General features: G+C 37.5%; 1 long non-coding RNA gene across 1 annotated transcript; it reads left to right on the top strand.

Moving 5' to 3' along the window:
* The first annotated feature begins 577 nt into the window (after positions 1-577).
* LOC132667238 (uncharacterized) lies at positions 578-11847 on the top strand. The gene is made up of 4 exons (XR_009605054.3): positions 578-1621; positions 4203-4236; positions 4783-4952; positions 11738-11847. It is a non-coding gene; the product is annotated as an uncharacterized LOC132667238 (long non-coding RNA).
* The last annotated feature ends 1943 nt before the right edge of the window (positions 11848-13790 follow it).

Below are 13790 nucleotides of genomic sequence, written 5' to 3'. Positions count from 1 at the left end.
GGAGTTGTCAAGAACATTTAACATCTCTTGAACTTGCTATCTCATTTGTCCTTGTTTATGAACCTCGTGTCCTTGTTTATGAACCTCGTGTAGTTATGAACCTCGTGTATGAACCTTGTTTAAACCACAGGACAGGAAGAAGAGGACAGCCACAGTTCTATTAAAATATATACATCAGCATTTGCAAATACTGTGTGTAGTGTTCAAGGATCTGTAATTTGCAAAGGAAATTCGCAATATCTTTCATGTCCTCGGTTCTTGTTTTTTGTTGTTTTTGTCTTTCTTTCCTTTTCCTGTGTCTGATGGTGCCCAACCAATTTGGAACAATAGTGAGTACTATTAATTAACTGCCCTAGAGTTGGAGACCAATCAGGACTCTTATCAGAAGAAAAACGAGTGATATAACACTGCTATATCCAAATAACTACAAAAGTCAGAAATCACTTTTTCTCATAAATTCTAAAGTGCCAATCTTTCAGTGAAAGTGTCTTTTTAGTAATTTCACAAAACTTCTAACAAAAGAGGGTGCTGACTTAACACATTTTTAATCAACCGGCGCTTTCTGCTAAGTCTTTATGTAAGGAAAGTAGAAATATTAGCAGGTAAAAAGTTATAAGAAAGTCCTTGAAATATAAAAGCTGAGCCTTTCTTAGAATAATAAACCGTCTCACTTTTGACCTAGTCTGACCTGGTCATTTTTAATTTTAATCCTATTTTGATCTTCAATTTGAAGGCAGCAAGGCTCAGGCTACATAGATCATTTCCTTCCAAAGTTTGATTTTTCTGTCACTTCACCAGGCAAGTAGAAGATTTTTGAATATCAATATATGTTCTATATTGCCTAGCTGATAATTTGAGCTACTGTTAGAATTCTAGGAATTTTTTATTGTCGTTGAGGTTCCATTAAACTTAGTTCTCAAATAGCTTCTTAGAGTTTATTCATCAAATAATTCAGGGTGTAAAAGTAGCACATAAACATTAATTGAACAGCCATTAAGCAGTATGACTGTTTGTTTTTGGTTGATAGAGGACATAAAGTTCCATACCCTGTGGTGGAAAACAATTAGGTCTTATGACGAACACGCCATTAAATATACTACTACCAGACTTAGACCAGTTTCACTTTACAGAATGGCAGTCAGCCATAGTTAGAAGCCTGCCCAAGTTATAGGAAGTCATATTTTTACTGTCATGACTTAGCTGCTTATAAATATTGTAGTGTGCCTCATGCCTTATGCTAATGGCAATGACTAATGGTTGTCATTATCTTCATTCAATCTCATAAAAAACTTCCTCAGGAGAGACTGATCATAGCTACAATGCTGCTTAAAGTTAAACTGGTTTTCTAAAACACAGAATATAAAAAGCACTTAAGGACAACGGGTTGGATGGGTAATTTATTTTGTTTTGAGTATGTCTGACAACTGCTGCTGCTGCTGTTAAATTTGCCATGAACTGAATTGATATACCATATGGGAGTGCCTTAGAGATGCCTATATGTGCGACTGCATAATGCTTTAAATTGTTCTGCTCATCTGGGACTATAGGTGAAGATGTATGATAGAGAAAACAAAAGAAGGAATAAATCTGACACTGAAGTTCAATGTTTTAAACGATGGAGGTGAGCCCCCTCATCTGTTTGTGATACAGGTACAGAACACTTTGTTATGTGCCCAAAAAGAAATGCTTAAACGGATGAAGCAGTTCTTTGCATCTGATAGAAGCTAAGTGGGACATTCAATGAATGTTATAATTCAATGAGCTATAATCTGTTATTCTTCCTAGCTATGATAAAACTATATTTTTACAAGGAGTGTACATTTTAAGGTGCAAGAGCACTGAGTTGAACTAGGTTGTAATTCAGGATATTGCTATTACCATAGTAATGATAGTAACAATTACTTATTCAGTGACTAGTTTTTTTACCTAGGGCTTCCTACATTGTAGCAGCATAGCAGTGATATGCTGATTGTCTTGTGTACACAATTTTCATGTGCCTTATACCTTCAGAGCTTGAGGTTATGAATTTGTGTCCCAGAATAAAATTAAAACAAAAATCAATCAGGAAATATATTTTGTTGAGAGCTTGTGATGAATAGTCACACAATCTTTGTTAATATGGAGATGGGGGACAGAAAGTTCCTGAGGAGAGGAAATGTCATCCCCTATACATGACACATCTTTATGGAGCCTGTGTCTGAAGAGTTACCTTAGTCATCCTTCCCAATGCCACCTTTTTGTCTTATTGTATTTATTTTATTATTATTATTAAAAAAATAATTTGCGAGGTGCCTGGCTGGCTCAGTTGGAAGAGCATGCAACTCTTAATCTCAGGATCCTGAGTTCAAGCTCCATTTTGGCTGTAGAGGTTACTTAAATAAATAAACTTAAAAAAAGCCATTTGTTTCAAGAGTATAAATTACAGTGTATATATATATTTTTTAATGAGACAGGAAACTACATAAGAGATTTCAGAAGGTTTCTCTTGAAAGTAATTAAAATAAAATTTAAAGGGGCACCTTGGTGGCTCAGTCGGTTAAACATCAGACTTCGGCTCAGGTCACGATCTCACAGCTGGTGGGTTTGAGCCCTGTGTCGGGCTCTGTGCTGACAGCTCAGAGCCTGGAGCCTCCTTTGGATTCTGTGTCTCCTTCTCTCTCTCTCTCTGCCCCTCCCCCACTCGCACTCGGTCTCTTGATCTCTCTCAAAAATAAATAAACATTAAAAATTTAAAAAAAAATAAATTAAATTAAAAAAGAAAAAACATTAAAGTGCATTTTCCTTGACCTAGCCAGAGAGACTTTAGGAAATTCTTCAGCTAAGTTATAAATACAATGCAAACATCAGTGACTCCTTTTTTGTCTCACAGGAGTTTGGGAGAAGGCAGCAGCATTATTTTGTGCCCATCTTGAAACTGACCCAAACATACAATCTTTTCAAAGAGTTCCATGTAAATTCTTCTGCACAGTCTCACACTCCCTTAGGAATTTGTTTTCAGCTAGAAAATATAGTATAGATAAGGTGACCATGCACCCTGGTTTATGCCTGTTGTTCCAGTGTAATTATTTTTTTTTTTTAACGTTTACTGATTTTTGAGAGACAGAGACAGAGTGCGAGTGGGGGAGGGGCAGAGAGAGAGGGAGACACAGAATCCAAAGCAGGCTCCAGGCTCTGAGCTGTCAGCACAGGGCCCGACCCGGGACTCGAACTCACAAACCGTGAGATCGTGACCTGAGCTGAAGTCAGACGCTTAACCGACTGAGCCACCCAGGCGCCCCTATTCCAGTGTAATTATTAATAGCACCACCTTTCATTCTCAAATGTGTCCCAGTATGGATGACTAATTATGGTTAACTTTATAAATAATAATAAAATGTTAATAATAATAAAATAACCTTTATTGGAAGCTTGTCATTTGTCCAATACTGAAATGCTTTCATGTAGAGTGAATTCTTCACAACAACCCAATGAGGGAGATATTTTATCGCTCCCATCTTACAGCTGATTAAACAGAGACAGAGAGACTGAATAGCATGGCCTCCTGTCATAGTGGGCAAACCTGAAACTAGACAAAGGTCTGACTCTTTAACAACATAGGCCAGACGATGGTACACTGTCTTCCTATTTGCTGGTTGATATGAGTAACTTGGTTTTACTGAATACAAAGATTATCAAGACTTGTAATTTATTATTCTTCCTAGATGTTATAAAACTATATTTTTATAAGGAATGTGCATTTTAGGATGCAAGAAAAGAGCACTGAACTAGGTTATAGTTCAGGATATTACTATTACTACACTAATGATAATAACAATTATTTATTCAGTGACTAGTTTTTGTACTGAGGGTTTTCCTTGTGTTTTCTGACTCTGTGAGGCAGAACATTTCAACCCCACAAATGCGTATGGATTGCTTTAGCTATGAGCCCTAAATTGGTTCAGAGGTTAAAAGGAAGATTGGGGATCATTTCATTTCGGCAGGCCTCCCCAACTCTGACATTCTATGACTAGATTAGATGTCTCTGGTAGTAACTGGTTATCAGGCTATAAGGCATGAAATCTGTATGCTGAAGAAAATTTGGAGGGGGGAGGGTGAAGAGACTTTCTTAATAACTCATATTTATATTAGCTATCATGCATTGAGTGCTTACTAAGGGCATGCACTTTATAAACTTGTTTCTTTTGTTTTTCTCCTCACCATAGGCCAAATAAGAAGAGGATTTGGATTTGAACAAATGTAAGTTTGAACTCCACTATGCTAGAATTATAGTATCTTTTTATGAAACTCTCTAGGGCTTGCCCTAATTCAGACACTTTTCTGAAGGCCAATATTAAATAAAGATGAATAAATAATATTTGCTTATAATCAATTTTGTTCCACCACTGTGTAAAGAACATGAATAGAAAAGCAGATATGAGCGTATTATATAGAGGTTGTTGCAAGGAAATTCCTTTTTCAGAAAAGAAGTAGAAATTCTTCCTCATGCAGAATAGGTTCTGTGTGCTGCAGAGAATAAAGTAAATAGAAGTCTGTGCCTATACCCAGAAGATGCTTAAAATTCACTTGGGGATTTAAGAATATAAATGTATAAATATGGATTATATGGATTATATGCTATTATAAGATACCAAATCATATAGTGTAATTTGAACAGTGTTTCTTAACTGGGAGTACATTATGTGTGGTGTGCTTTAAAAATACAAATGCCCAGACCATATTTGCATTGATTTAATACGTTTCTGAGGTTGGAGCCTGGAAATGTGTATTTTTTAAACTCTGCAGGTGATTCTGAAGTGACTATGAATAACAACCACTGATTAAAATATATGTGGAACATATTAATATGTTAATTATGCAGCTTAAGAAAGAAGAGGTTAATCTGGGCTGGGATTTTAAAAGATGGCTTCATAGAAGAGGTGAGATTTGGATGAAAAGTCAGATATGGACAGAAGGTAGGTAAACCGGAACTTTTTTTTCTTTTACTCTTAGCTCAAAATGAAATCTTGCCTTTAAAGTTTTCTTCCTGCATTTGAGATTCCTATTGGATTACTTTGGAAGAGATAATACAATTTGTAACACCTGGAAATGTTCCATTATCTTCTGATATGAAATTCAGGTTTAAAGTCTTGCTTGAAAGCTTATATATTATTATGGATTATGTATTGATATTATATATATATAGAGAGAGAGAGAGAGAGAGAGAGAGAGAGAAAGAGAAAGATATATATATATATATATATATATATATATATATATATATATGTATAGAGATTATAGATTATGCTACCTTAAATAAAGAATTTTTGTCATAATTAGTAAATGCAGTTTAGACTGCAAACTGCCAAGGACAAAATCTATATTTTATTCAAATATGAATTCTTAAATCTTTATCATAGACGTTGGTATCTAAAATATGCCTATAACATATATTTGTCTATTGAATGAGTGAAGTATTTAGGTTTACTCAGTTTATTCATTCCACCTTGTTTGTGGGGAAAATTCCAATATTCTCCACTTGAAGGATCAAGCATTTGATCTATGAAGGTTTTGGTTAGTTTGGTATTTTGTTTCTCGACCCAGAACCAGTGATCTGGCAAAGACTTTCAACAATCATTACTTTATAAAAGTAAGCTTTTAGGCCTTTTCTTTAGCAATTAAAAAGATGGAAGGGAAAGAAGAAAAGTGGAAAAGGCAAAAGAGTTGTAAGCATCTTAGCAGCAGGAGGCATTGTCCATGTATGTTTGTACCCAGAACAACTGGTAAACCCCTATTTTCAGACCAGGCTCTCCACGGAGGACAAAATTGCCAAACCTGTCAGTGGGAAGGAGTGAGCCTTTACAAGCTTTCCCAAGCTTTCTGCAGACCAGCTTTTTTGTAGAATAGGGTTGCTTTGCCATTGATGTGGTTTGGGGTGTTAACTGTTTTAAAGGCGTGACTGCCAAAAAGATCACTTAGAAACTTTATGTTGCCGCATCGCATCTTCCCAACACCAACCATGCCAAGTTTTCTTAGCATTTTGTTAGTAATGTTGTTATTGTTTTATATATATATATATAAAAAGATATTTATATTCCCCCAGTGGAATTTTATAATACTTTTGGAAACAGTTTCCTAGGGGAGAAAATAACAGAAAGAAGAAAGAATAAACAGAAAACAAAACACAGATGAGAAAAGAATATGGTGACATGATGACAAAGCTTTTAATTTATTATTCATGTATGTCTTGGAGAATAAAAAGGAAAGTGAAGGCATTACATGGTGTTTAGTTGTGGACATGTATTTGTAAAACATTTTTAACGTGAGACAGCTGTGACAATAAGGGCAGATCTTTATTTTTGGTATTAGAGAAGGGACAGGTAGGATCCAGAAGGAGGAGCTTGGGTAGAAGCAGCTCTCACAGAACAGGATGGCTGTGAGCTCAGCCTTGGTACCACTCAAGGGAAGTCCTGATTGTCCATCCCCATTCTTTCTGGTTCAGACATGGCTCTAGGCTACAGGGGCTTTAACAAATGGCCACTCTTCCTTAAAGGACCATTAGATGGACTCTTGAGGTGACTATATTCTGTAATAGACACATGGAATTCTTAGGTTAACCCAAACCCAGAACTTCCAGATTGCTAACTGGACTCTTAGTAACCATACCGGCTGCAAAATAACCTAAGGATCTGTGGTTTGAAAAATGACTGGTACCCGGCTCAAGGTATATATCTACTGATCATCATATAAATAGCTGCACTTTTTCGGCCTCTCCTCTCCCCTCTCCAGCTGCCACATGACTGCCTCATCCCAGACAAGCCTGATTATCATCGGCGAAAAACATTCCAGCATAACACATGATTACAAAATTCATTATAAGCAGTGATTGAATGTGAACATATCTAAAACAGTTTAATTCATATTGAGTTGCATAAAACAGCTGAAAATAAAATGAATTTGTGTTTTAAGAATATTTCAAGAGTGGATCATCACATCCATAGCATACATGTCGTCTTGAGTACAACAGTAATTTTAGTCAGCCCCTGGGATGCTGGACCCATATGCCAATGATCCAAATATGTGCATCTCTTCAGTGACTTCACTTTGGTAGCTTCAAGTGGACTCTGGTGGATTACCTATACCATGGAAATTGTCCAGGGCTTTGTCTTAGTTCAATCCATTCAGGTTGTTCTTTTAAAAAACACCACAGACTTGGTGCTTTTAAACAACAGAAATTAATTTCTCTCAGTTCCATAGCTTGGGCATCTGAGATTAGGGGGCCAGCATGGTTGTGTGAGGGCCCTCTTCCAGACTGCAGACTTCTTCTATCCTCACATGGCAGAAGGGCTAGGGAGCTCTGTGAAATCTCTTTTATAAGATCATCATTCCCCTTCATGAGGGCCCCACCTTCTAACACCATCACATGGGTGTTAGGATTCTAATACATGAATTTGGGGGGTGGGGGCAGAACAAACATTCAAACCATAGCATGCTACAAATCACGGCTTTGTTTTTTCTTTGGCAGAAAGAAAAGCCAGTTTAGCAGCACACTGTTGAGTTACTTGCACAATTTAAAAGAAGAAACCCAATATAAATGTATGTCTGTAATTAAGAACACTGCTTGCTAGGTGTATATTTAAAAAATCACTGCTTAAGAAAGACAGTATTTTGTTACACTGCTAAGGCTCATATCTCTTATTATGTCAGTTAACCTCCCCATCTCTTTTAGTCCCTCTCTCCTTAAAATAAGAATATAATAATACCTACGTCATAGGATTGTTCTGATGATTAAATGAGTTAATCTATGTGATGCATTTTTAAAGTACCTGGCACAGGGAATGTAGGTGCTCAATAAGTATTTTCTATTACCATCAGCAGGAGATGAAACTATATGGTATTTTATAGTCTTCTCTGAAAAGACTGCCTATTTTCAGTGTTATTTTCGTTGTTGAGCTTTTACATGTTTTAGAAGCCCATACCTAACTTCCGTAAGTTCTGTGAAGATCCGTTAAATGAAAGCATATCAAATCACTTTGAAATGCATAAAGTACTATGTAAATGAAAGGTGGAATAATTATGTTAAAGCCATCATCTTGAATTTTGTTTATACTGCATCTTTGAAATGAGCATCAGATTTTTCTCTAGGCAGTTACTGCTCCTACAGAAACAAACACAGATGGTGCCCAAACCTCCTACTGAATAGTTCTAGGCAATGGCATTTATCAAAATACCGCAGGTCACTAAATGTGCAAAGACTCAAAACAAACCCCACATCTCAGTGTCAGGCCAGCATGGTAATTTAGGCAAATAAGCCTTTGTTTGATAATTCAGGGATTTTCTGATTTGTAGAATGTACTAGCACAACAAACAGAAAATCTTCAATGTGGGCTAAGTTTTACAAAATAGGACATTAAAATGCAATTTCTTTTAGAGGAAAAAAAATCAGCGTTCTTTACTGATGAGTGTTTTTGCCAAATTAGAACTAAGTTTGGGGGTGTGCATGCAGATGTTCTGATGTTATGCTGACCTTCTATCCACAAAAAGCAGAGAAAGAGGAAACATGTTTTAAACATTTTTTTTTCTTATACTCAAAACTTCTAAGAACCCATTCTTTGGAGTGAATGCTTCCTTTTGTCAGCAAGATAGTCCCGTGATTTCTAGAACTTAACTCTCTTGATGGCGTCTTGAGTGGTTTTGAAAGAGCCCTCTCTCTGGCTCACTAGGGGACAGGAAATTCTGACCCCTGAGGCTTCCCTTCCCAGAGGGCAGTCTCAGGGGAACTGTAGCTGGCTTCTGCCAGTGAGACGTGAGGATGGGGACACTGGGAGGACACAGGAGATGGGGAAGAAGGGAGCAGTCAGGGCCCTTCTCTCGACATCGTTTGTCTCCTGCACCTTCTCAGGCAGCAGCTGTGTCTCTTCCATGCCCGCCTCCCAGCAACGAAGCCTGCCACGGTTCCAGTTCTTACCTGGGTAACCCATGCCTCCTGCCTTACAGCAGCCTCTTCTTAACCTGTGTCCCTGAAGCTAGGGTTGGTTACAGCTCATTCCTGTTGCCTCACTTTTCTCTGGTTGGCTTGTCTCTTTTTTTTTTTAATTCATCTGTAATGATCTGTTATTTTTTTTCAATATATGAAATTTATTGTCAAAATGGTTTCCATACAACACCCAGTGCTCATCCCAAAAGGTGCCCTCCTCAATACCCATCATCCTCCCTCCCCTCCCTCCCTTCTTCTGTCTCTTTTATCACCTGCTTCATGTTTTAATCAGTTCCCTGCATTTGAATCCTTCATTTAATGAATATCACAGGGAGATCCCATTTTCCTTGACTGGACCCCGACTGACCCAAGATCTAACAAAGGCAACCTGGTCAACTGAATTCTTAGGCAAATAACACTGTGGGAAGTACAGTTCCTCTGTACTCATCATGAAGATCTCAGAGGTCCTTCTTGAGCATGAACTCTTGCAATCACTGTTCCCTTTGCAGCTCTTCCCCTTAGTTACATGATAAATCTTACCTGGAGCCTGCTCTATGTTGCTGTATCCCTGACATGGAGGCAGAGAAAAAGTATGTTTCCTTGTTTCTTTTAACCTCAGTGTCACAAGACTCTCAGCCATTACACTTGTCAGCCTAGTCTGACCCCTTTTTCTGGCCACACCTTGCAAGTTCACCTATCGGTTGTGATTCTCACAAATGTTAATACCTTTCAAAGAAAGTCGAAAAGGATGCCAGAATCTGCAGATTACTCACACATATAAGAACAACAAGATTGGAGGGGTATCTGTGTGGCTCGGTCAGTTGAGCATCTGACCTTGGCTCAGGTCGTGATCTCGTGGTTCTTGAGTTTGAGCCCTGCATCGGGTCGCTGCTGTCAGCACACAGCCTGCTTCAGATCCTCTGTCCCCCTCTCCCTCTGCCCCTCCCCTGCTTGCACTCGCCCAATAATAAAAAAGTAAATAAATATTTGAAAAAGAATGACAAGATTGCAATAGGATCTATTAGCTGTTGTTATTCTAAAATTCTGCCCCTCTTCTTTCTTTCCATGAAAGGAAGTTTGGGTCACAAAACAACTCTGTATCTTAAAATGGTTTTAAGGAGTTTAAATTAGTTCTATGAATATCATCTCAATCCAAAAGTATCAAACTAGGGTTGTACATCCCGTGCATTTGCTAAAATTAGTTTGGACTTGAACATTGAAACATACCTTAATGCTGAGTTTCTAAAAATAATATTTTATAAAGGCTTCTCATGTTTTTCCTACACTTCATCCTACTGCATCGTCACACTTCTCCCCCATCCTGAAAGGACCCTCCTTCCTCCTATTTTCTTGTGTTATCAGTTCTCAAATAACCATCTTTCTAGGTGTGTTCTCTAAACTTTCCTACACATCATCAGGGTGACGCTGGTTGTCCCTTGTTCGGGTCCCCAGACTGCACTGTATGATATATATATGCCTGTGTCTCTCTGTCTTGAGTTAGCCTTTAAGCTCCAAAATGAAAGAACTATGTTTCCTCTTTGTAGTCCTGCTGCTCCATAACTTCCTTGGCACTCAGGGATTATTCAAAAATAGATTTGTTGAACTGTTGCTGAAAGTTCCAAGGCCTCTCATGCGGGACAAAAATTAATTTTAGAATCATGGGATGAAACGTTTGTTTCATTTTTGTACTAGGAATATTTTACTAACAAACATAGAAGAGACACTGATTATTCCACAAATTGCCTGGTGTTTGTGCCCCACATATGGAAGTGCTATGTTTTACCGATAAGCAACATTGATAAATAGGGAAACAGGCACACAAGTACTATAACAAGTTTGGAACGGAGCTTCTCAAATCTTTGCCTTGTTTACAGTCTCCTTCAGTAGAAGTTGCATCCTCTGTGTTTGGCTTCCTAAATTTAAGCCCTAATTTTCAGTGTCCATCTAACTATATTCCCACTGCCTCCACCATCAATAAAATAAATGCCATGCCTCTAACTCATTTCCTTTGAAAAGGATGAGCTCAGCCATGCTCTGTTTCTTCCATTTATAATGGCTCTCTTTGCACATTTTGGTCCATTGCCTCTGGTGCCATTCCTCATGCATCTGTTTATTCTACCCAATTAGACTCAGATCTTTGTGGTCAGAGGTACTTTTCTTTTATATGTCCTCACAGCATGTTCACAACATAGGCTTATGAACTAAATGTCTTCTCGATTTCACCAGTATCTGTGCTAGTATTTTTAGTTCCTTGTCAAATGAACATGTCAGTGTGTTACAGCCATGGGCATTTGGTCAACCACACAGAACACAGCTCTGAGCTGTTCCATTATTCCAGGTCAGAGAGTCTGTGGACTAGGCTGGGCAGCAGGGGGAAAAGACCCCCTTTGCCACTTTTCTTTAAAGCCTTATATCCCTAAGCTACTTCCCCCCTAAGGACTCACCATGGCCCTTCTAGTAGTTCCCACAATCCATAACTGGTTCTCTGTCAAGGAACCTGTTCATTTCTTTCATAGCACTTAGGATAATTTGTATCTAGCTATATATACATATATAGAGATACATACATAAGTATATATACATATGTACATATATATGTATATGTTCATAAAGTATATGTAGAATAAGCACATAAAGTAAACAAGTTAGATTTATATAAATGTGTAAAATATAGATGTAAGTATAAGCATGTATATGTGTAAGTAATATACACCAAAAAAAACCCATTTGTGTTGGTGTATACATGTGTGTGTTATGTTTTCATTTTTCTCTTTCCCTCTACAGGTTTTCTTCACCATGACTTGCTTCACCACTTAACACCCAAGCCTAACACAGAGCCTGGCACATAGTACATACTCAGAAATATTTGTTGAATAAATAACATGTGAATAAATGAAGCTATGAGAGCAAAGAATTCTTTCCAACTTTCATCACATCAGATCTTACGTTGTACTGGCCAAAAAGTGAAAGAGGAAAGAAATGGAAGCATAGAAAAGGAGTCAATGTTCTTCTCTCTACTCCAAAATTTCACAGACTTGCAATAATGTCTCCTCCAAGAAAGAGCCTCCCAGACTTCTCAGTTTGTCTTTATCTGGAAAGAAGAAAGAGGAAGACAAGAAAGTCTTTGCTGCTCACTGTTGGTGCTACCCACTAATAAAAACAAATATTTCAGCAAAAAGCTAACAGTTTGCAAATAGCGTAACAAAAACGAATTGGACATTCCTACATTTACCACTGCAGCCTTCTGTTTCCTCTCTATGAACACAGTCCTGATATCTTAAGGATATATCGATACTATGTGCACCCCATTCCCCTACCTAAATTTCTGATCACTAAAAAGAAAGAGAAGGACATAATTACAGGAGTAAGCAGCAGGGTATGGTTTTTGACAACAAGGACAGTGAGTCCGACTGCCTGATTTCAAGTCCTGGGTCCACTATTTCCTAACAGTGAGATCACAGGCAAGTAGGTAACCTTGCTTTGTTTCTGTTTCCTCATCTGCAAAATGGAGATTATAATAACACCTAACTCATAGGGCTACTTACTGGATTAAATAAGTTAGAACATGTAAAGCCCTTAGCATAATGCCTGGCACATAGTAGACACACAGTAAATGTTCACTAATCATATCCTTAGTTTTTGTATTACTGTTTTTGTGAACAATTCCAAATTAAAGCAGGTTTACTTCTAATGCAGAAGGGATTAATCCCCACTAAGACCGAGTAAGGAAAAAAGAGAGAATGTCCATATAAGTAACAGTAAGTATAAAAGGGAAGATAGCCATAGATGCATTAGAGGTATAAAATGGCATGCTAGAAAGAATTCTTAAGGTTTTATTATGTCCTCTTGAGCAGTTTTTCTTTAATTCTTACTCCTGATAGAAAATGTCCCTTTATATAACTTTTAAATACCAAATATGAAGATTACTCTTGTTTCATGTTTCTTGTCCTAAAAAATTTGGAGAATATTTGATCACAATCTACTTTGTAATACCCCCAGCCAAAAAGCAAAAACGAAAACAAAAATGAAGACAAAAAACCAAAACAAACAAAAACACCCCAGACTTGTTAAGGCCTCACAAGTGATTTACTTCAATGATTTTCAAACTTAATCATTTAAAGGCAATTCATATTCCCCATAGGTGTTTGAATTCCTTTACCTTAGCAAGAAAGGCATCAAATTTTCCATGTTAACAGTATAACATAATACAATAACACCTTTAGCTCTTAAAAAAAAGAGGAAAAATTCCTTCTCCACTTGACTGCACCTTTCCCTGCTTATTTGTTCTTTATGAAAGTATAAAATGTATTTCATTTAACAAATATTTATTTAGTTTCTATTATGTGCCAAGCACTATATTAGAAACTAGAGTTCTTTTAAAAAGCCAAAAAAAAAAAAAAAAAGCAAACAAAAGCAGTGAACAAGGCAAAGTTTCTATTTTCATGAAGCCTGGAGTCTAGAGAGGGTTTGATGTGTCTCAATTATAAATATCTCAATTATAAATTAAGATCATTGTTACCCCAGAAATAAATGGAGAGCTTGAGATTGAATAATGAAGGTGGGTAGAGGGGAGGATGAGAGCTATGTTGAGGCAATTACAGGAGGCCTCGATGAGGAAGGGACATTTAAGCTACACCTGAAGGAAGAAAAGGTAACATCCATTCAAATTGCTGGGAGAGGAGCACATTTCATGTAGAAAGAACAGCGGGACAGAGGTCGTGGTGTGAAAAAGAACGTGCACAAGTCAGTGGGTCTGTAACTGGACACCAGTGAGCAATGGGAAGCAATGGTGTGACAAGAGCTAGGAAGGCGAGTATAGGTGAGATCACTCAGGGTT

The sequence above is a fragment of the Panthera onca genome, chromosome B2 (genome assembly GCF_046562875.1).
Source record: "Panthera onca isolate mPanOnc1 chromosome B2, mPanOnc1 haplotype 2, whole genome shotgun sequence".
Taxonomy (NCBI): domain Eukaryota; kingdom Metazoa; phylum Chordata; class Mammalia; order Carnivora; family Felidae; genus Panthera; species Panthera onca.
This window is presented reverse-complemented; position numbering and strand designations above follow the sequence as displayed.